Below are 24,706 nucleotides of genomic sequence, written 5' to 3' on the forward strand. Positions count from 1 at the left end.
GTGATGCTAGTTCATGTTTTAGCCTGTTTAGAAGACAGCCTGAGATTTCGTCAGGTACCATAGAGGATGTATTTTTTGCCTTGGACAAGGCTTTGAGGACCTGCTCTTCAGATATGTCGGGTGGGGAGGAGTTTGAGGGAAGGTTTGTGATAAGTTAGGAGGGGATAAGGAAGTGAAATTTTCACCAAACCTATCTGCTAGCAGGTTTGCTATCTCTGTGGGGTCAGTGTATGTGATACCGTTGATCACTAGTTCTGCACATGCTTGGGTCCTACCTTTTAAGCTATGTACATAGCTGTAAAAGGCCTTATGATTATCCTTGGCTGTGATTGCTAAGTTTATCTCAAAGTTACCCTTAGAGGATCTGACATGTTGTCTAATTTGCCTGCTGAGGCTGAGGAGGGTGCTTTTCCATTGGTGGGGCCTTCCTTTGTTTTCTTGGACAGCAACTTTTTGCATTTATTGTAAAGTTTGTTGACCCTGGATGTCCACCATGGCAGCTTGTTTTAACTTGGGGGCTCTAGCTTTGATTCTTTCTGGTGCAGCCAAATTGATATACACTTATACAAGAAGTGATTGTACAGGGCTTTAGTGTAAGCTTCAAAGTAGTATCACTTCCAGCTTGGGTTGGGGCTTGGAATGCATTTATACCTTCACCTAGGAGGGTATAGTTTACCTTGGTGAAGTTTTTTAGTCTGATTTCTTCCTTTGTGAGTTCTGGTGTTATTGCCCGCTTGAAAGTGACTATTTTTGGTCAGATATGGTCAGATTTAACTAGGTCTAACAGTTGCAGCAGCGCATCTGTTTGTCATGTTAGTGAGGACCAGCTCTAGAATGTTTGTTCCTCTTGTCGGGGTATGGACTATTTGTTTCAGGGCATTTGAATTAACAAAGTCAAGGAACTTTTGTGCTAGTGAGTTGGGGTTAGCATAGGTTTCACAGTTGATGGTGGGATAATTGAAATCCCCCATAACCAGAGTGTTTGGTAAAATTTGGATTGTCTCCAGTTTGGTCAAGTAGGCTTCATGAGCATCGTGACCCATGAAAGGAGATCTATAACTGACTATGACTTGAATAGGGGTCCTATCCACTGTAGCCTGGACTTGGAGTAACTCCATGGAGCTGTCAAGTCTAAATTGATGGGAGGTGAATTTATCTCTTAATATAGATAGAAGCACTGCCTTCTTTGGTTTTCACACTTTCATTTTGCAGTCTAAAGGTGTGGAAGGCATTGTAGCCTTGCAAGTCCAGGGTATTCTCTGAGGCCTTTAACCAGGTTTCTGTGACTGCACAGACATCTACATCTGCTGGTGATAGAAGTGCTTCCAGGGATTGCATATTTAAAGTTTCTAGCATTTAGCAGCATGAACCTTATTTTGTTCTGGTTAGCTAATTTCATGTCAATGATGTTGCTTTTGCGACCTTGCCTATAAAAGGCACTATGGGGGAGGCAGGACCCTTTGCCAGCAGCCAAAGCCTAGATATGCCAGGTGCAAACAATCTGTGGCAAAGCAATGAGGTTTGTTGACCGTGGCTTCCCAGGCCAACAGAAACTGGATCCTTTTTGAAAGACACTAAAAACTAAGCCGATTATTGAAATCAATCATTTTTTCTTTATACTGTGACATCATTTTAGGTGAGGGTAGTATGCTGCTCAAGGGACATACCTGCCTGGAACACATACTCAGAGGGCTCAACCATGTCTCTCTTCATATAGTCCAGTGAGGTATGTCTCAGGTTATTCACACCAACATGAATATAGAGAGAGTCACAATGGTACTTGTTGCTGAAAGACCTGAGTGTATGGATGGCCTGATGAATCCTGGAACCGGACAGACAGCTGATTATGACTTTCTCTTTGTCCAACCTGGTGAGTGGGACATCCGTTTATCTCACTACCAAGTCTCCAATGACGAGAAAATTTGTTTCTTGAGTGTTTCACCTTACTGGCTTGGTGGTTGAGACACTGGTGTTGCTATGTGTCATGGGTGCTATGAGGACTGTGTTAGTTGTAGCAGTGTTGTGTTTTGGAGGTCTCTGGTGTTTAAGTATTTTTTTGAGAGAAGCTCCACATATGTAGATTTTTGTGTTTGATGCATACTATGTGTCATCAGCATGTCATCATGACACTATTAATATTCCAGCTGTGTGCCACAGACCTGTGGGAGTCTTTAATGCTAAATCATGTCTGTTACATCTGATAGAAAGGTCATCAAGGGCATGCATAATGGCAGCAGTATCATTCTGTGGAACTTGACCAGGTAAAGGCATTTGACACAAATCCACACTGAGGTATTCAATCAACACTGTCATATGTGGCCAGAAACAGCTATATCACCAAATAGGTAGACCAGTGTATCACATATGTGGCATGTCACTATGTTGAAATGTGTGACGTGACCTAAATATCAGGTTCAGTGATCAGGTCCATACATCAGGGCTGTCTGCTAGGCCCTTTTCTGTCCATTCTTTATGAACCTATGAAGCTATGAACCTATGCAGGCCTCCCAACATCTTGCCTCCCACATGGCCTGCTGATATCACCCACTACAAGGTGGCCAGCACTTTTGTATAAATCAGACTTGTGCTGTGATGCTTGCATAAAGTACTGTGTTCTATAAGTCTGTATAGTTAGATAGAGGTTCTGTTCTCACTGCAGTCAATGTGGTGTGTGTGTGTGTGTGTGTGTGTGTGTGTGTGTGTGTGTGTGTGTGTGTGTGTGTGTGTGTGTGTGTGTATACATACATATATATATATATATATAATTATATATATATATATATATATATATATATATCTGCCAATCTGCCATGCCCACTGGTCAGCTAGCCAGTATAGCTCATAATGTTGCATGCAGGTATGGCAGATCATAATAGTTCAAGTGTGTGTGTGTGTGTGTGTGTGTGTGTGTGTGTGTGTGTGTGTGTGTGTGATCTCTATGTTTATGTGTTCTGATATCATTGTAATTGGTACGGTATTGTCCATGTAATGTTTGTGTTCTGATTCTGTCATATATTGTAATGGTTTTTTCGTAGGTTGTTTATTTACAGACCTCTGCTGAATTTTTCCTTGACACATACACAGAATTTTAGCAATTACAGCTAGTTTGTATATTTTATCCCTGATAGATATACCATATCTTTTTCCCTACCCATCCTGTTATGGGTCACAGATTCCTGTATTCCTGTAATCCTCACACACCTACAGACATCCTCCCGTTGTTGTCATGTCATGTCATATGACAGTCACTGTATTTCACTGTATAGTCCCTACTGTACCAGATGTAGCAAGAACACTGCTATACCCGTGTTGCTGTTACAATCATCTTCCATTGACATGCTCTCATCTGCTCACCTGACCTGTTGTTCCTACCTGTATTTCTTTGTTCATTTTTCATCACAGTTCATCTCTGTGCACACTCTTCCCTGACACCCCTTTTTGATTATTTTACATGTAGTCCCTGACCTGTATGTTAAAGATCATTAACACAGCTTCAGTACAATGGGGGAATGGGGGATATCATAATACTCTTCTAGACTGTCCCTGTACTGTGTTTGTGTTTGGACCACATCATTTCACATTCATACCTATCAACTGTCAGATATTCCCAGAATGTTCAAATGAGTTCCTTATCAAAAACACATGGCTGACAAAGTTTGCAGATGACTGCAGACTGCAAGCCATAGTATAACGAAAATACAACATCACACAACACATTCAGAGAAGGTCTCACAGGATAAAATAACTGGAGCCAGAGCCAGCCATGGCCCAAAAAAAAAATACAAAATACCCTTCGGAAAAACAAGGTTACCTACCCTTACTTAACTGCAAATAATCCACTGAGTACAGAAGAAGAAGAAGTTATCAGGGACCTGGGACCCAGGGATAGTGTAGTGTCATTCGACACCCATGTAGCTAAAGTAGTTAGGAAGACCTTCAGACCAATGATTGAATGCCCCCCCCATTTGGAATGTATCTGACGACTGCAGGCAGCTGAGGAGGCCACAAAGTTCCTCACCAAAAGGATAAAGGGTCTCAAACATCTGTCCTATGCTGCCCGACTGAAAGAACTCCAGCTCTATTCAGTAACCACGCTTGCTCAGAGGTGACCTTTGCCTAACATACAAGGCCATGTCAAACCCAGATTTGATGAATATGCTTCACCTCAAAAATCTAGATCCGTCAGAGCCACAAGGGCGGAGAGACTTAAACCCCGAACGGCTATTAATAGGACGTGCTGGAGGGATAGATTCATCACCCAAAGACTCCTATGCTGTGGAATAAAATCGCTGGCCTTGTTCAAGAGAAATCTTGACCAATGGATGGATTACCTCAGTGTCACTGCTCAACAGAGGCACAGCAAAATAATGGGTATAGTTCCCCATACTAAAGGCTTGTAAATGCCCTCGGGCAGATAGCCTAGTATGAACCTATGAACCTATGAACCTATAAGAAAAATCCTGGTTACAACTACCAGCAGATATCTCTCCCTTAGAAATATTACACATTCGTCAATATGATGAATGAGAAATTTTCACTCCTTGTACACGGAATTTATAAAGAAACATGAAGTTCCATGAAAGATATGTAATGTGTTGTATTGGATTGTCTAATGACTAAGCAGATTATTTATGTATTTTATTTATTGCTTTTGTTTACCAGGAAAATCTGCCTGGGCACAAGACCCATTTTCAGTGGAGGCCTGGGGAGAAATGAGTAGAAGGCAGTTATACAAGATTTACATAATAAATGTACATACAGACATACATACTTAGACTAATAATGATGACAGTTAATAAAAAAATAATAAATGTACATATGTAGAATTGTAAATATACAGTGGATATAAAAAGTTTACACACCCCTGTTAAAATGCCAGGTTTTTGTGATATAAAAAATGAGACCACAATAAATAATTTCAAAACTTTTCCCACCTTTAATATGACCTATAACCTGCACAATTCAATTGAAAAACAAACAAATATGTTAGTGGAAAAAATATAAAAATTAAAAAATGTGCAATATGCTAGTTGCAGAAGTGTGCACACCCTTAAACTAATAATTTGTTAAAGCAGCTTTTGATTTAATTACATCATTCAGTCTTCTTGGGTACATACCTGCCATCAATTAAAGATACTCTGATTAACCCCAAATAAAGTTCAGCTGTCCTAGTAGGATTTTCCTGACATTTACTCAGTTGCCTGCTACAGCAAAAGTCATGGTTTGCAGAGAGCTTACAAAGCATCAAAGGAATCTCATTGTTGAACGGTATCAGTTAGTAGAAGGTACAAAAAAATTTCCACAGCATTGGATATACCATGGAACACAATAAAGACAGTCATCAAAAAGTGGAGAAAATATGGGACAACAGTAACATTGCAAAGAACTGGATATCCCTCCAAAATTGACGAAAAGGCAAGATGAAAACTGGTGAGGGAGGCTGCTAAGAGACCTACAGTAACACTGAAGGAGGTGCAGGAATTTCTGGCCGGTACTGGTTGTGTACTACATGTGACAACAATCTCCCGTATTCTCCATATGTCTGGACTATGGGGTAGGGTTGTAAGATGGAAGCCTTTTCTTACACAGAAAAAAATCCAGGCCCAGCTAAATTTTTTAAAACAATACATCAAGTCTCCCAAAATCATGTGGGAAAATGTGTTATGGTCTGATGAGACCAAGGATGAACATTTTGGCCACAATTCCAAAAGGTATGCTTGGTGCAAAAACACTTTGCTTCACCAAAAGTACACTATACCCACAGTGGAGCATGGTGGTGGCAGTATCATGCTTTGGGATGCTTTTCTTCAGCCGGAACTGGGGCATTAGTCAAGGTGGAGGGAATTATGAACAGTTCCAAATACCAGTCACTTTTGGCCCAAACCCTTCAGGTGTCTGCTAGAAAGCTGAAGATGAAGAGGAATTTCACCTTTCAACATGATAATGACCACACGCATACATCCAAATCAATTAAATAATGGCTTCACCAGAAGAAAATTAAAGTTTTGGAATGGTCCCAGCCAGAGCCCAGACCTAAATCCAATAGAAAATATGCAGGGTGAACTGAAGAGGGCTGTGCACAAGAGATGCCCTCTCAATCTGACATACTTGTAACACTTTTGCAAGGAAGAGTAGGCAAATATTGCCAAGTCAAGATGTGCCATGCTGATAGACTCCTACCCCAGAAGACTGAATACTGTAATTAAATCAAAAGGTGCTTCAACAAAGTATTAGTTTAAGGGTGTGCACACACAACAAAGTATTAGTTTAAGGGTGTGCACACACAACAAAGTATTAGTTTAAGGGTGTACACAGTTGTCCAGCCAGCGTAGCATACATTTTTTATTTTTTATATTTTATATTTTTCCCCTAACAGATTTGTTTGTTTTTCAATTGAATTGTACAGGTTATAGGTCAAATTAATGGTGGGAAACATTTTGAAATGATTTATTGTGGTCTCATTTTTTTTATATCACAAAAACCTGGCATTTTAACAGGGGTGTGTAAACTTTTTTTATATCCGCTGTACACACACACACAAACAACATAAAATGAACATACTGTACATAGAATTGTAATGATATGACAGTTAATGAAAACATGACAGGCAAATGAAGACTATAAAGACTATAGTAAAATATTAGCTAATATCAAGCTTGTAAGAGTCTAATTAGCTGCAAATAGAATCAGGTGAAAATAGCAGAAGACAGTAAAGTAATTATAGGATGATATAAATTATGAAGGAGTACAGTGGGGAAAAGGGTATGTTCTCAAATCTGCACTGTACTGCGATCTACATGGAACTACTTCAAAGATGAATTGACCCTTTTCCCAGTGTAGTGCAGTTTCAAATTTAGTATATATAATTTCAGGGGGTTGTGGAGTGAGAAGCCCCCCCTCAATGGGGGTGTGCAGAGAGGTTTGCCCCATGCAAAAATGTAGATTTTTTTTTTTAATTTCAAATTTTCAGACACTCGAACATATGGTTTTAACTATATGAATTTTGAGTTTCTGAAAACTCAACGAAGTCATATAAACCCATTTTAATACCTTTTGTAAGGAAGACAGAGTTCTCTTAACCCTTGCCTAAGCCTTGCTTTCTAATTTAACAAGGCATTATAATGTGATGTTATCTCTCTGCTATAAGTACTATTATAGAAAATGCAATTTATAGAAAAGAAATTAAGACAATGTTAAGAAAAAAATATTAGAAACATATTTAAAATGTTTATTATGGATTTGAATGTACTACTTGTATTCATATAACAGGGGTGGGCATGGTTGGATGTCAGATTGCCCAACATCTAACAAGCACTTGAGAAACTTCTTGGATAGAAATTAAAGGTACTGGCTTACATGGTCAAAAAAATAAACAGCTTTAAAGCTGTTATATACAAGCATAAAAAAGAGGAAATAGGGTGAGCGGAAGTATAACTGGAGATTAACTAGGTTAACATGTTTAATGGTATTATGAGTTTTAGTTTAATGTATGACATTCTGAACTTGTTTATGTTAAGACATCCTGGCAAGATGAAAAGAAAAAATCATGTTTCCTGGGAACAAGTTAAGAACAGAATGGGAGGAAATATGTTTATGTTGTACTGGTCTCGATAGTATTGCTTTATATATTCTTCAATTAGGATCATAGTCCATTGAGGAAAAAAAATCAATTGAAACCAGAATTACTTTCAGATAAGATGCAGAAAATCCCCACTCAGCTTTGGCCACTTCAGTCATTTATGTTTAACTGACAAGAAATTGTTATGGTGGAGGGAGTTGGCCTAATCTAAGATGGACACATTTCATTTCTCATCTGTCTTGGGCTTATTTTCTTAACTTTTGTAAGTTAGTGTATTCTCCTTGGAAGTTATTAACATAAATCTATTGCCTAACACTGAGAGGTTACAGACCATTTAATGATTCAGTTTAAAGAAGTCCCTGTGGAACAGCTCATGATGTAAAGTATTTAAAGGCTTTTTCTTATAGCTGTGGATCTGGAGGTCTATCAAAATACTCAGCAATCACAAATTGGATGGCTGGAACATGAATTGGAGAAATTAAAAAAAAAACTGTCCAAATCCTACAAGAAAAATGCTACCAAATGCTTGCAGAAGATGTTGCACAAGTAATTAAAACTGATGACCAGGAAATAGGCTATGAAGGATTAATATAAGGTAACGGGAGTAGTCGGAAGCATAGCTAATCAGGACCTGCAGACCTTTTTTCAATTTTTGCTAAGTAAGGTGATCTCAGAACCTATATACTTAGACTGCACATTAAGAAGGTTCAGTGAAGAGGATCCCAGCCCAAAAATAGTCACCTGGCTTGGCGAGTGCTTAGTGCTTTCCACTCAATACACGAGAGACATGTCGGTTTAATGTAGCAGGAAAGTTAAGGGAGTGAAGTGGAGGAGCTCTACCCATTTCTTCATTGTGAACTTCTCACAGAGCTTCTCATTGGTTCTAGGCAATGTTACCCTTTAAAACAGAACAAGTTATGGATTCTGTACTGCACTGATTTAATCAGTGATACTTGTAGTTGAAATGCATGGCTCCAGTATACTTTTGAACAACCAAAATAAGCAGATAATTTTGATCAGGGTTTAAATCTCACTTCAATCCAGGAGGAAGGAGACGAGGGTAGAAGGTATATGTCAGAAAGAGAAATAGAGTGGGAACTGGTTAGATAAAAAAATGGCAAAAAGCCATTCTCTCCTGCTAAACCACCCTCTCACAGTAAAATGAAATTGTTTTGGGGAAGTACCTAAGTTGGAAATGAAAGGGACTCATTTATGAAGGATAAAATGGCTGCAAGGGGATCTATGATGAACTTATCAAGTAGCAAATTAAATTATCAAAAAAGATCTCTATTCTGAGATCACACTGCTACTGTGCAACAATCTAAGATATCCAAAACCCAGTAATGTGATCATAATTGTCCCCAAAACAGTCCCAGAGGTACACAGGGATTGCAAATAGCCTGAAATTATTGGTAACCAGAAGAAGGCGTCAAGAGCAAAAAGAGAGAGAAGACATGGGTGGAGGTTTTCTCAAGGTCACCGAGTCCAAAAAATGAGAGTTGGAATGGAGAAATCATGGAGAAGTTGAGCAAAAGTGTTTCAGAAGAACAAATTACTTAACAGTTTCCCCTCATTGTTTAGTTGATGTCTGCTTTATATCCCCTAGTCTTATACCTTTAAGGGCAGAGACCAGAATATGATTTGCAATTGCATTAATTAAAAACTGTCTGTTCACTCTTATGGTTTGAAATCAGGTTACTGATATTCATTCAGTAGATTTGATAGAAAGGATAAATATATTTGTATATTTCAATATATAAATATTCACCTCTTTCACTTTCTCTTGTTTTGGAAGGGGTGAGCAATAATGTTAACGATTATCTATGATTAACGGACCTAATGATACTGTTTTCTGTTTTTAGCTTTTCCTCTCTAAGATGCTATCCATTTGGCTCCTCAAATGTTTGGTTGAGCAAACTCTTCTGTAATATTTATTTATTTATTCATTCATTCATTCATTTATTTATTCATTTATTTATTTATTAATTTTATGTTTGTTTACTGGGAAAGACTGACTGGGAGGTACCCATTTTCAGCAGAGGGCCAGGGAGAAAAGTTCCATGTACAACACATGCAATAAGTTATGAACATAGATATAATAGACTGAAAGGAAAACTAATATAAACATTTGTAGAATAGTAGGTACAAAGGTGTTTTCATCATATATATAAAAAATGAATTGACATCATTTTTCAAGTAGATGGACAGTTTTTCTTGTCTTCCCTTTCTCTTGATGAATGGTGGATGACTCTATTTCTGTGTGCTTTATAGCATACTGTGATTCTATTAAATTGATTTTTCTCCCATTTATTATGGAAGGAACTAATGACTCTGAACACGTGAAGAACACCCTCAGGGATAAGGTGAGTTTAGATTGTTATTGTTAACATAACATCTACTCCGTATCAATCTCATGACACAGGGGGCTTGTTTTGTTGTAAGTTGTATGGTTATTGGTAGGGTTAGTACGTTTACTAATTGGCCTGCGGAAGGGAAATGGCTGTGTAGGTTATAACGGAATAGATCCATTATTTACTTAGGCAGATAGCAGGGCTCCAAGTCTGGTCATAGCTGCACAGTTTGCACTCAATGAGACAATTTGATCTCGAGCCTACAGGGTAAATGATGACATAAAGTTTCTTTCATGGAATATTCAGGGGAGACCTCTTCCTATCTATAGGTCAAGAATTCAAAACAAAGAATATAAAGGAAAAGCAGATATTTATTATTTATTTGCAGGAGATAAAACTTGCAATACTTGAGACACGTATATTTATAACAAAACAGTACCCTATGATGATAGTGGATCACATGCCTGGAGGACAGAAGGCAGGAGTTGTAATTATGTTCCACAGGACATTAAAAGTTGATATACTAAAAGTCCAATGTAGTAGGAGAGGTAGATGGTTGATCTGGGAGGGAATAGTGAACAGCAAAACCTGGGTGATAGGAGTGTCCATGCACCTAATACAGACGATGATTCTTCAAGGCCTATTTATAAACTTTGCAGGATACCATCAGTTCCACTGAATTTAGATTCTTAGCAAGAGATTTTAATGCAGGGTTTGATGCTCAGTCAGACAAACTACATCTAAAAAATGAACTCCATATAAAGTGTCAAACAACACCAAAAGCGTGGATGGTGTGAGAGGCACAGATAAATAATTGGAAAGCTTCATCCAATAGATATAGTTCCAAATTATCTATAAATCTAACCCAGCGAGGAAGCAGAACTGATTTTTTACTGGTTCCAGGACAACTTAAGGGTAGGGTCCAAATTGGAAAGCTTCACCCATTAGACATAGTTCCAATTTATCTATAAATCTAACCCAACAAGGCAGCAGAACTGATTTTTTACTGGTTCCAGAACAACTTAAGGGTAGGGTCCACTCATCTGACATATTGGGAATTTGCCTTTCGGACCATGCATCAGTGACATTAAAATAGTCCCAAATTAAAGTATAGGAAAGATCAGGCAATGGAGATGGGCATACTTACGATAGGCATCAAATAGAGATAAACAGTCCCTAAGGAACATAGTTTCCAAGGTTATCATCTATAACAGTAGTCAGTACACTAATTATAATATATTAAGGTGAGAGGGCTGCAGATCAGCAATTATAGTGGATGTAATACAGTTGAGGGTTACTAGAAGAAATAGGATATGTTAGCCTGGAAGTTAAGTGAGTTACATAAGATACAACAGGAGATTATTCAGGCAGTAACGGTGAGTGAACTCAGCAATTTTGAATTTGTATTGTTACCATAAATACCTTTGCTGCAAACATCAAAGACATAAGCAAGGAGCAATTTTGGTGTTTAAAGGGAGATAGTCCATAGATGTATTTCAGTATGAGGTCCCTGGTATAGAATATCAGAGATATTATTAATTAGGATAACCTTCTTAGAGCGGGCTTCAGTAAGTATTATATTATTTTATATTCCTCAAACTATAACAAAGTCATCCCCAGATTGGACTTTTTGGCAGTTCAAGCATTTCCAATGTCCATAGAAAAAATGGACACCCTTAATAGGCCTATCTCCCCTTGTCAAGGGAGTTTCCAGGCAATTTCTGGACTTAATAGCATGGACAGTGCAGTGGTGCAGTGGTAGCATTGTCGACTCACAGCAAGAGGTTCTCCGGTTCAATTCTCGGCAGGAGTGCCTTCTGTGTGGAGTCTGCATTCCCTCCCTGCATTCGTGTGGGTTTTCTCCAGGTACTCTGGTTTCCTCCCACATTACAAAGACATGCATCTGGAGTATTTCTCCCCAGACCTCCACTTAAAATTGGATTCATTCCAAGTTGGACTTCCCAGTAAACAAATGTTAAATAAAATTAACTATGATGAGGATCCTGGAATCACTGGTCTCCGATGAATTTTATTAATCAGGGGGAGGGGGGTTGTTCATATTCTCATCAGGCTGTATAACTTTTTTATTACTGAGCACCCTTGGTGAAATGATTAAGGTGATTACAGTAAAGGGCTTGTTTCTCACCTTAGAAAAACATGGTTGGCTTAAAAAGGCTTCCTAGATTTATTAGTCTAGTAATCATCCATGGAGAAAAAAGGACTCCCCACATTAGAGTAATTTCAGGTCCATCTCTCATTAATGTGAATCCAATACATTTTCCCACCAGTCTAGATAGCCTTTTGCCAAGACTAATATGTAGGGGGCTGAATGGATTTGTAAGTGGGGAGAGACGTTTCAGACAATTGGTGGTAAGCTTATGTTTTTTTTCAGAGGTATAGTTGTGTCAGTAGTAAGGTTGGCATAGTTTTGTCTGACATCAAAAAGCATTTGATTCATTGAAGTGGGATTTCTTTTTTCATGTTTTAGAGTGGAAAGAATCTGGTCCCTATCTTATTGGATGAATAAATTGGCTTTATACACACACCCCAAACTTTAGAATTTTTGTTAATGGGAACTTTTCAAACTCTGGGAAATATAGAAGGGTCACCAGACAGGACTGCCATTTTGTCCAGATCTCTTTTTATTGATCATTGAAGAACTGGGATACCAGGTAAGAGCAGCCTTATATGTCCTGACTAATTCTGACAGTTCCATTAATATTTTTTATGAATGCTAATGATTGCATACTATTGAGGACTAATCTACCTAAAGTTCTGGGGAAAGTAATGGACCCCTTAAGTCAGATATACTGGGGGGAGATGGAGTTCCTCATGATTTGAAGGATGTCTCCATACATATAAGTATGGTGGTCTTTTACCAGGGCTACAACTCAGGCTTTCTTAGAAGATATGGTGCAGACTAATTTCCATTTGTTGATAATCAAAGGGCATAATGTTACCAAAACTAGACAGCCTCCAGAATTTATTGTGTAAAGTTAGATCTGTGCAAACTATGATCCTGCCTCATATTTTCTATATGGCAAGGAATATTTAAATCTCCTTGACACATCCATTTTGGCAAATTATCCAAAAAGAAATTGATTATGGAGATCGGATAAAGAAGGTAGAAGACTCTAAACATCACTGGCTCACTTTCCTCAAATTTATGGAGGATTGGGGATAATACATTTAGCAAAATAGATAATAATCTAGCCTTTGACCATCATGTGTCTACAGTGGTGAGGAAATCATTCTATGTTGTGCAACTTACAAACAAAGGTATTGCATTTAAGTCCAAGGAAGTCACTGTTCCACTGTACTTGACATTCATCAGACCTATCATTGAGTACAGTACTGAACCAATGTATACACCAAATAGGGGTGGAGGAATGGAAAGGTGCACCCCATATGCAAATCTCTCTGGTCGTGAGTTACATGATTTTCCTAGGAAATGGTTAAGGTAAATATATTTGGAAGGGTTGAGTGTTGGAGACCTAGGGTTGGGGGCATCAGATCTTGTTTGGAACCAGCCTGAGGTGGGCAAAGAGAGTCACTGGTAAGACCAAAATGTTCTGGATTATCAGTGGCATCTCTAATTATTGAAAATGCTCAATACACCTGACCAGTCATCTTAGAAGACTTCTGATTTATTTAATACTGAATTAACATAATGTCAGTTTAGGAGAGTTTGAACCAAACGTATTTACTTGTCATAGAAGCAAGGAAGGGCCTTTCTTTGGGACAAGTAGATGAAGGTTACAAAGGGTAGAACCGGGTTAATATACAAGGATCTCTGGGAAACTAAAGTAGTAGCTTTTAAGTGTCTTATGATCAGTAGATGGCAAACCAGGTATAGGGTATTCTTTCTATTCTAAGGGACAGTGGGAGTTGGTTTGGAAAGCCTTATTTAAGCTGGGGAAGTGGGCTAAGCATCAATACCAACAGCAGTGAACCTTGTTCCGATGGTACCTTACCATGTAGGCAGTGAAAGTCTGGTACATTTCACTTGAGCAACTGTTGATGCTGCCATGTTGAGGTAGATAATGTTCACATGTTTTGTAGCTATTCCAAAATTAAACTCTGTTGGGAATTTTTGTTCATTAAACTGGATGCCATTGTGGTGGATCCCCTGTGTTAGATTGGCAGGTTTCGCATTTTTGTTTTATTTCCCAGTATTAACTTTCTTTCCAGACAAAACTTGGAGATCTGTTGGGTATAAAATATTGGAAAATGAGGGAAAATCTCTCTGATGGAAACTTGGAGACATTTTTGAGGCGCCAACTAGGAAATATATTTCATCTTTTCCAAATCAAAAAACGTGATAGTCAATCTCTCCTAGTAATAGAAGTGTTTACTTGATTATTATAGAAATGGACTTTAGTCACTCTGTCAAGAAGCAAATTAATTTGTTTATTGGCTCACATTTTCTTTCCTCTCTCTCCAGAAATCCTTGTTGCTTCATACTAAGTGATCTGTACAATTGTTGCCTCGTGTTGTTGTTAGTAAACATTAGTCAGTGTTGCCTATCTACAAGTGACTTGCAATGCATGCCTATAAGTATCAGTAATCCATGTTTTTAGTGATTTCTTTTGTCATTAAACACAAATAAAATTCTAGTTAAAACATTAAATGCTTATGAAGGAGATGGAGTCCCTTTCCCTGTGCCATATATCCACAACATAAACATTATAAACTATGTCTCCAAAACAAAAATAGTAACTAGTTTATGTAACATTTGCAAATCATCAAGGGTTTATATTTTATTATAAAGATATGAGCGTTAATGTTGGCAATTTTTGTGTAAATTTGGGAGATTGGTAAGTTAAGTAAAACTAAATGCCAAGAAATGCCAAGAAATGCATAATAGTATCCTTTGAGAAGTCATCCATCTCGGGTAACTATTATATTCACAACACATCCCTTAGAGCTGATCCAATAGTCAGGGATTTAGGGACACACATAGATAGTAATATAGCCTTTCACCATCATGTGTCTACAGTGGTGAGGAAATCATTCTATGTTGTGCAACTTATAAACAAAGGTATGGCATCTAAGTCAAAAGAAGTCACTGTTCCACTGTATTCAGCATTCATCAGACCTATCATTGAGTACAGCGCCCCCTTTGATATGTACCTAACCAGGCATATTCACCAATTGGAATGTCCACAGAGGTTCCTCACTAAAAGAATACAGGGCATAAGTAAAATGTCTTATGCAGACCGCCTCAAGGCCCTATCCCTGTATTCTGACTTCTACAGGCTTTTGAGGGGAGATCTATGCCTGGCGTACAGGGCATTGTCAGACCCCACTTTAATGGACCTCCTGCATATCCACAAGACAAACAGCACCAGAATTGCCTATTCTAAAGACTTAAACCTTGTTTGTGCTATAAATAGTACCTTCTGGAGAGATAGGTATGTATCCCAGAGACTACCCCATCTACAGAATGGGCCCCCCATCCAAGTGAAGCAGAGTTACTCCCTAATCTAATTCAAGTGCAACTTGGACAATTGGATGGGACACCAGAAATTCAACCCTAGTTTGGCACCTATATCTCTAATGGACACAGGTAACTTTATTTTTGTATTTATTTTATTTATTTAACATTTGTTGACCAGGAATGTCAGACTAGGTTCCACAGAGCCTGTTTTCAGCAGAGGCCCGGGGAGAAATGCTCCAGATGCATGTCTTTGGAATATGGGAGGAAACCAGAGTACCCGGAGGAAACCCATGTGAACACAGGGAGAACATGCAAACTCCACACAGAAGGCACCCCAGCCGAGAATTGAACCAGAGAACCTCTTGCTGTGAGGCAACAACGTTAACCGCTGCACCACTGCGCACACTTGTAAATGGTTAATCTCCCAGACCCATTCTTACACTTATCAAGGGTATCAGAAATTGTCAGAGATTTGGGATGCATGGCTAGGCTTAACAAGGCACTTGTGGTCATTAGCCTAGTAAACACCTGTAAACCTATGAACCTATGAACAAATTGTGCATATTGAGTTCATAAGGCCAGGGCATTCTGATGAGCAGGATACTTCCAGTGCCACCCAATTGCCAGAGATGGACTAATTGATAAGGTTTGTATTTTGAATGTTTATGCATGCAGTTTAGTAGACATGGAGATTGGCTATAAGCTCAGACAAAACTGGTCTGACTTGCAGGATAGGGGAAAACTGGTAATCCAAAAGAAGCAAAGGTAGGAAGGGGTATAATAGTTAATGTCACAATAAAAAGGAGGTGGTACATTAGTATGACTGAAAGGGGCAGTTGGGTATCAGAAAGAGTAGTGTGGCAAAAGGTAAGGTTAATTAAGAATGTAAGGTGAGTAACAGTAGTATAAGCATGAGAAGCTATGTCAGTCCTGTGAATGGAAGTATTTATTTAATCATTTATAATTTTATTTTACATTTATTTACCAAGATAGCCTGACTGGGCAACAAACTCCCTTTTCAGGGCATCTGTTTCTCATAAATTCATGTTTTTTTGGCAAGTCAATGGCAAATCATTGAGGACTGAAGTCAGAAAATAATGACATCTGTTTGAGTTAAAGACCCTATTCATACTAATGCAAAATGTGTTATTCCATCAACTCTCTAAATTTATAAGAGCAATATTTAAAAAGTGTCCCTATTGTTGAGCCTTTGTCCCATTATTTACGTCTTTATCCAGATATTTTGCTGTTAGAGTTTGATAGGAATGCAGTGGAGGCATGGGGAGAAAAGCACCAAATTCAAAAATAAAGTTCCATGACAACCGTTAAAATGAAACATATGAGGAAAGATGCAACAATAATTTGTACATCTTTCCAAATAGATTTTAAAAAGTGGTTAAAGCAATAAAAATTAAGGCATTGTAACAACTGTACTAGAGTAAGTATAATTATGAAAATATTAACATAATGATAAGCAGTGAATAAAAACTTCAGAAAAATATAATATTTTAGGATACAGAGAAAGGCACAGTTAAAGCAGATACAAAGATATCCTTAATGATGAAAAAGGTAGAAACCAAAAATAAAATATATTAGTGTAGTAAAGATACAATAAAATGTAGAAGAAAGTCACCAAGGGGGGTAAGGTGAAAGAAACAGGTAAAAAAATAAGTAAAGAAAAACAAAAAGATGAGGAGAGAAACATAAGTTAAGGAAAACAAAGTTAAAAACGTAGGCTTGGTTTTGAAGAAGTTAATACAATGTATAAATAATTCATGCTCAGATAAGAAGCTTTGTATAAAGTAGGTTTAATGTAAAATAGTAGGAATAGAAAAAATAATAAAACAATGCAGGGGATAAAGAAACATAATTATTTAAGTTGTAGTCGGTTTTTGTTGCAGTAGAAAGGATTAAAAAGTAATAACAGTACACATTTTATTATTATGAAAGTTAGTGGGTGATTAATAGTAAAACAGAGTCACTTTTGCCTCCATGTAGCCCTCTAAAAAGTTATCATCATGTAATTGAAAGTCAGGCTTTTGTAAATATTGTATATAGTTGTTTAAAAAGCTATTTAAAAATATTATGTGAATGTTATTTTAATTGAAAATAAAAAAAAATCTGAGGAAAAAAAAGTTATGCTGCAACTAGTGTGAAAACTAGAGTATAATTATGGAGCAGAAAGAAGAAAGGGAATGGATGCATTATGTAAATATAGATCTTCTTTGTTGCCACTAATGATGGATAGAGAAATGAAAGCCACTCTTTCTAATTGCTGAGAAGGGTGTTCGGAGATGAAGAACAGATTGCTTGATATCCTCACCATTGTTAACAAAGGACATGAGACAATTTCTAGTTGTTAGCTCTCTGTAGTAGAAAGTGAATTACTGCACGCAAGCAAGGGAGTCTCTTAAGAAGAGCCTGATAGTTTAGAAGGACTAACGCTTGAAGAAAATTATATGCTTTATTTATAATGAATGTCCATTACAGAAAGGGGAGGGTAGAAAGATTATACAGAATTTATTCTTGTCTATATTCAAGAGTTTGCAAAGGGAGAAATATTAGGCAGTAGGCAATAAGTGATATTAGGGGGTGATTGTTTAGAACATGTGTGCCAATATAAGACAAAGTTTAACAGAAGACAGATATACATAAACTATAAAAGAAGATTAAAGCCTGTGATTATTAAGTTATTCAAACAAATCCCCGTAGTTACAACAGCACATATGTAGCATTGTGGCACAGTAATTAAGATCACTTCTTTAAATTCTCCAAGATCATTCCTGACCTCCAGTAACTGTCAGTACAGAACCTATATGTTCCTCCAGTCCCAGCATGGTCTTATTCAAGTGGTCCAGTTTCCTTCCAAGAATGCTATGTTATAGTATACTCTGAATTTTGCATATGTAGTATACATACCCCTGCAATGTTGGCTATGGTTATAGTTGAGAAGAGTCAGACATGGACCATATAATTTACCTAGTTATTAATTGATTGATTGATTCATTCATTTAGTTATTTATTTGAGCAGGACATTTCATCTGGGTTGTGATCATTTTCAAAAAAGGCCTGGGGAGAAAAGTTCCACAAAATTACATGGAATAAATAATCAGTACTTTTTTTTTAACATACAGTTTAAAATATGTTCAGGGACAATATTTTATATAATATATTCAATGACAACAATTATACAATTTTATAACATAAAGTAAGAATATATTAACAAGGCTGAAAAACATTATGTTGAGAAATTATAGGAGTCATAGTTAATATTAAGCATGTGAAGTAGATGAGTTAGGTAGAGAGCGTCAGGATGAGCAAACAGAGCAAAGGAAAGAACATGGGTAGTGTTTTAGTTAGTGAATGGTGAAAGACTTACAGATAGAAGATAAGTGTTAAAAAGTAAAGGGATACATACAATGATTTTTGAGGTCAAGGCAGAAAGAAAGTACAAGATGGATAGGAGGTTTCTGGTCATGCAATAGAAAGCATTGGGAAGATTAAACTAGTGAGTAAGATGAAATTGCCAGCCAATGGAAATTCTGAAAATTGCTTCTTAGAAGCCAGGCTAGCATTAATGCTCCTACTTTGCTCTTAGTCAAAGAAGGAGCAGAGGGACATTGATTCCTATTGATTTCTCGTAGGGCAGTATATATACAGAACTTTACTAAATGGCCTGGTTACAGTTTTTTGCAAATCTTTTTAGGGTCTTGGTGCAACTTGTCTTTCTGCTGCATCCATCTGCTGTAGGTTCTAACCAGGATATCTTCAAAGAGAAAATAACAGCAAGTGCACTGAGACTATAAACATTTGGGTTAATACTACTTCTAAGGAAGCAGCTTGGGGTAGTGCTATTTTTGTGATTCTGGTGAGAGAAGGTACAAAGGATCATTCTTAGCTGTGTTCTTCTGTGTTGAGACAGTGCTATCTCCACCACCAGTCAGAAAGTACCTCTAGTAAATAGGAACCCTAAACACACACACACTCCCTCAATTTCTATAGTCAGTCTGATTGAGATGGGTATCTCAAGACAATATAAGAATTGTCTCATGCTGTCTGACGATGGCATATTACTCAAACATGCCACTGTCATTCAATATGCAAATGATTCTATTCTTATTTGTTCAACAAAAACTTTGTCCTCACTCCAACACTAACATAATAGTTTTTACTACAGTTGAAAATTGGCTTGTTGACTCACAGCTCCTCGGTGCAAAGGAAACAGAATTAATGTTATTCACCTTAAAAGAACTCTCAGCCCTAAGGAATCTTCTCAATAATTTCTAAGAATTATATTTGTTGTCTTCACAGATTTGATCAACACATTCTCTATGTAACCAACACTCATCAATAATCTAGGATCAGTTTAAAGGATAAAATCATATCATACTGACCCAGCTAGAAAAATGAATTTGCAACTGCTTGCCTACTTTCAACTCTTGTCTTTGCCTCTCTATTTTTTTCAAAGCCTTCACTCTGGTCAGTTCCACAAGCCTGATACTTTAACAACGTAGATAAATCTGCAGCAAAGTTACTGCAGAGAATTCATCACTATATTGCCCTCAAATATTTAAAGTGGCTAGAATTATTCCATGCTTTTACATACACATAAATACTAATTATATGCAAACAACTATTGCTCATACAAATGTCCAAGTCTTCAATATATAGTCCAGCCATATTCCATTCATCAAACTCTACACTCGTCTGATAAATCTGATACCGTACTGCTGGCAACAATCTCTAGTTAAACTGCATTTCAAAAAATGGAATAATAAACCTTACTCAGTTAAACAAATTGACCCCTTTACACTATTTAAATCTCAAAAAATCTCAAAAAAAAAAAAAAAATAGCAGACACATGGCTATGTACTTACTTATCTCCATGCTAAACCTAGTTTACCCAATTTCTTATCAAAAATGTATTATCATGTAGTAACATAATTTCATCATTGCCAAGACTACTTTTCTTAACTTCATTTTCCATACCTGTTGTTTTCTTTACAAATCTTGATACCTATTCCCTTTACCTTGTCACTCTTCATTACCTTCTATTAAATTCTAGTTTTACCTTTACTATACCTCTGCATTTTACTTAAATTTTTCCTTTTATTGTCTATCTTCCTATTATTATAATTATATTTTCATCTATTATGTCTTCCTTTTGTATCCTAAAATTCCATGTTTTTAATTTGTTCTTTTGCTGCTTATCCTTACACTAATGTTTTTATTATTATAATTGCTCTAGCAGAGTTTGTATTACTCTGTATTATTGTTGTTCTGCTTTAATTACTTTTTAAAATATATATTGGCATAAAATTGTGCAAATTATTATATATTGCCTAATATGTTTCATTCTATCCATTGTAACTATTTACATTTTATTTTTGTTTGTTTTATTCCACGTTCTAACCCTGACTAGCTAGCATTCTGCTCTTAGAACTCTCACTTATCTTTCTTCTAATCTTCTCAAAAACTTACTACTTAATTTGAATTTGCTTTTTTCCCCCTATGATGTTCTTATTTTGCTTATTGCAGACACTGTAAAAAACATTTTCTTCTCTGAACTATATGTGTAACTTTTTTTTTTACTGTTAAATGCTTTTAATGAATAATGCTCAGTGTTTATTGTACCTCACTTGGAGCTTTTCTCCCCGGGCCTCTGCTGAAAATGGACATGAATCCAGTTGGACCAGCCCGGTCAACAAATGTAAAATAAATAATAAAAAATAAATTTGTATTTGAAGATTTTCTCCCCAGGTTTCTCTGAAAAGCAGCTTTATTGCCCAGTTGGTCTATCCTTGTAAACAAATGCAAAACAAACAAATAAACAACATAACCAGTATGTGAGAGAGATGTATGTATTTATTGTCACTGGAAGCTAAAAGCTCATGTGCTGTCACCACTAACGCCAAGAACATCAGCAGCTCACCCCACTTTACACCTTCCCACAACTCGCATAAAAGACATACTCCATTGTATACTGAGGTTCTAAAACTTAAATTGCCCAAACTATAAAAAACTTCTGAAATAAGACACAGGCATTAAGTACACTCAGTTAAATTCCACACCTGCAATACAGTCAAAGACTACCATCTTCCACAGTAACCAGGGTCATATTGTCTTGGATGTTAAAACTATAAGGTAGGAATTTACCCAACCAAATATTTTAGTCACAGTTGACTCTATAGTTAGACATACTGAAGCACCACTCACCTACCTGAGGATGGGAATGGTGATGATCAGTTGCTTGTCTGGTGTCAGTATTCACCAAATCACACATGCACTGATGTCTGTAACAAGCCAGTACCATTATGGCTCTGTCATAGTTCATGTGGTTGTAAAAGACTTAAAAGACTTGAGATGCACCTCCCTGGACTATATGAAGAGGCATGATTGAGCTTATGGGCTGTATAATGCAAGCATGTATGAGGCTTGCATTGAACAACATTCTACATTCCCCAGTGATGATACCTGAATATGAGACAATGATCATTGATTTTAATAATTGGCTTAGCTTTTGTTGTCATTCAAAGGGGATACAATATCTGTCAGCTTAGGAGGACATGGTCAACAGACAGTGCTGCTTCATGAAGGATGGTCTGTATTTGTCTACACTAGGATTTTGTATTTTAAATGAAACATTATCCACCCCCCCCCCCCACAGTGCATTTTTTCGGCAATATGAACTGCATCAGCCTACCAATGCTGCAAAAGAAACTTAGGGAAATGTAAAGGTACTACTGATCAATGCTAAGAAGCTAAACAAAAATCTCCACTCACTGCAAGCCCTCCTTACTTTGGTGGGCATAGCCATCTGTGTAGTGACCAAGACTACTCAGCCTTGCAAGGCTGCATTGCCTTCCATACATTTGGGCCAGCTGCTGAGAATGAAGGGAAGAAAGATGGAGGTGTCTCAATCTTCATCTAGGAAAGACTCACATCAAGGCTTTTTAAGCAACGTGATGCCTTTGGGATTCCTCATGCCCAGTTCAATATCACCAAAGTCCCTTATCATACACTTGTGAGCTACAGAACTCCTTCTCTGACCTAATAATTTCATAATGCATAATTAAGCAAACTAGAGTCACTTAATATTAAATCCAATATCATATTCCTAAGTAACTTCAACTTTCTAACCATAGACTGGGAATCATTTGCCACCACTAATGTCCAAGCCCAGAGATTCCTGGACTTTATCAATACAAATGTCCTAGAATAAATAATCAAAGTTAACATGAGGTGAAAAAACATTCTTCACCTTGTCTAGTGTAATATCCTCACTCATCATGTCTGACCGCAAAGACATATCCCTCAGAAAAAAAATAAAATCAGAGACCTCTGTGGATTCTAGTACATTTAGAAGCTTCTCCAATAGCAAACTTCCTACTTCTAAGTGATACCCTGGATAATTTTACATCATTCATAACCCAGAAAGCTGCTCTGTTTATGCATAAATGTATTCTTCCAATTTATACCAACGTGTATACAACTGCATAGAGCCAGCTGTACCCAGACGAAGCAAGCACAGGGTAAATCTTAAAAACAAACTGCCCTGCTAGAATCATAACATAAACAGGCTTTATAACAAGGGAATGAAAACTGTAGCCTATAATAATGTGTGACACCCAGAATAATAAAAACTTAGGAGCCTATTTAAAACTATCAAGGACAAATTTGAGAAAAAAGAAACACCCACCCAGGCCAAGGACAACCACAAGGCATTCTTTAACTATATCCACAATCTCAAGGGAAATACACAACAGTGTTTTTAGCTGATTGTAAATGGGACCACCAATACTAAAGCTGTGTATACAGCAAATCTACTGGCTGAAAAGTTCAGCTCAAACTTAATCCCCCTCAAATATCAGAAACCCATACACCCTGAGCTATCATGTGGGATCAAGTCATTAAAGCACTACCAAAGGCCATAAATACAGCCTATATATGGGCCCTGAAAACATTCCAGGATGCTTCCTGAGTTGTGGAGAGTATGATATGTCTATGTCCCTAATAATAATGTTTAATCTCAGCCTCCAAACTGGCTTTGTACCAAGTGAATACAAGACAGCAAAAGTCATCCTGCTGTACAAGGGAGGGATGAGCACTGATCCAGGCAATTATCAACTCATATGTCTGATAAGACTCATATGTAGAATAGAAACACTTACAATGGAACGTATTTATAAAGACAGTGGAAGCTGCCAAACACTGGACACATCACAGTTTAGTTTTGTCAAAGTAAGGTCATGGCTACTTAACTTCTTGGACTTTTCAATTAAAGTAACTAAAGTGCTGGATGAAGGAAAGGCAGTACACAGTACCTACCTTGACCTGACCAAAGCCTTTGCAGAAAACTCCATTCAAGTACTGTTGAAAAGCTTGCTAAATGAGGACTAAGCCCTAACATCACCCCCTGGGTTGCAAACTGTCTCAGAGATAGGAAACAGGAAGCCAACTCTACAAAAATCTCTACCACTAGTGGGGGGTCCCAAAGGGCTCTGTGATCAAGCCACTACTATTTACCATCTATTTCTCTGCAGTCAAATCAAACAGTAAAGGTCAATGGTTGAACAAGCTGGGGGCAGTCAATGAAATTCCCAAAAACTCAGCAATCCTACAGAAGGGTTTATTCCACAGAAATAAATTGTATCAAAGCCATAGACTAAAGCTAAATGCCAAAACTTGCATCGTGTCCTTTGGAAACTGACTATCCCAGGGAACGTTCACACTGACAATACACCCCTAAGACTAGAACCAGTAGTTAATGATTTAGGAACTTATGTAGACAGTGAGCTAGCATTCGACCAACATGTCTTTACAGTTATTAGGAAGTCCTTCCATTTTTCACAGTTTATAAGTAATGACATAGCTTCTAGGTCAGAGATGTCATCATCCCACTTTATTTAACCCACATTAGGTCCATCATTGCGCACACTGTCATCTTCAGTATGTACATATTCAAGCATTTGCAATAACTAGAGCAACCACTAAGGTTTCTTGCAAAAGGAATAGTGGACCTAAAGCAAATGTCCCACATGGATCATCTCAGAACCCGGTCATTATACTAAGTCTCACACAGACTAACTACTAAGAGGTGACCTGTATCTGGCTTATAAGACATCCTCAGACCCAGTCCTTAAAGATCTACTCCACATCGCAAGTCTAATTGTGTTAGAAACACCTGGTTTGGGGACATAAATCTCTTCCACATAAAACAAAGATCATCCATATCCCTAGTCAAATATAATTTAGACTAGTGAATAAGAAATAGGACATTTACCTCATGAACAACCCCCCATCCTGCTAATGGTCAGAAAAAGTGCTTAAAAACCC

This window comes from Protopterus annectens, chromosome 2.part1, assembly GCF_019279795.1.
Source record: "Protopterus annectens isolate FY-2018-M chromosome 2.part1, PAN1.0, whole genome shotgun sequence".
In the NCBI taxonomy this organism is placed as follows: domain Eukaryota; kingdom Metazoa; phylum Chordata; order Ceratodontiformes; family Protopteridae; genus Protopterus; species Protopterus annectens.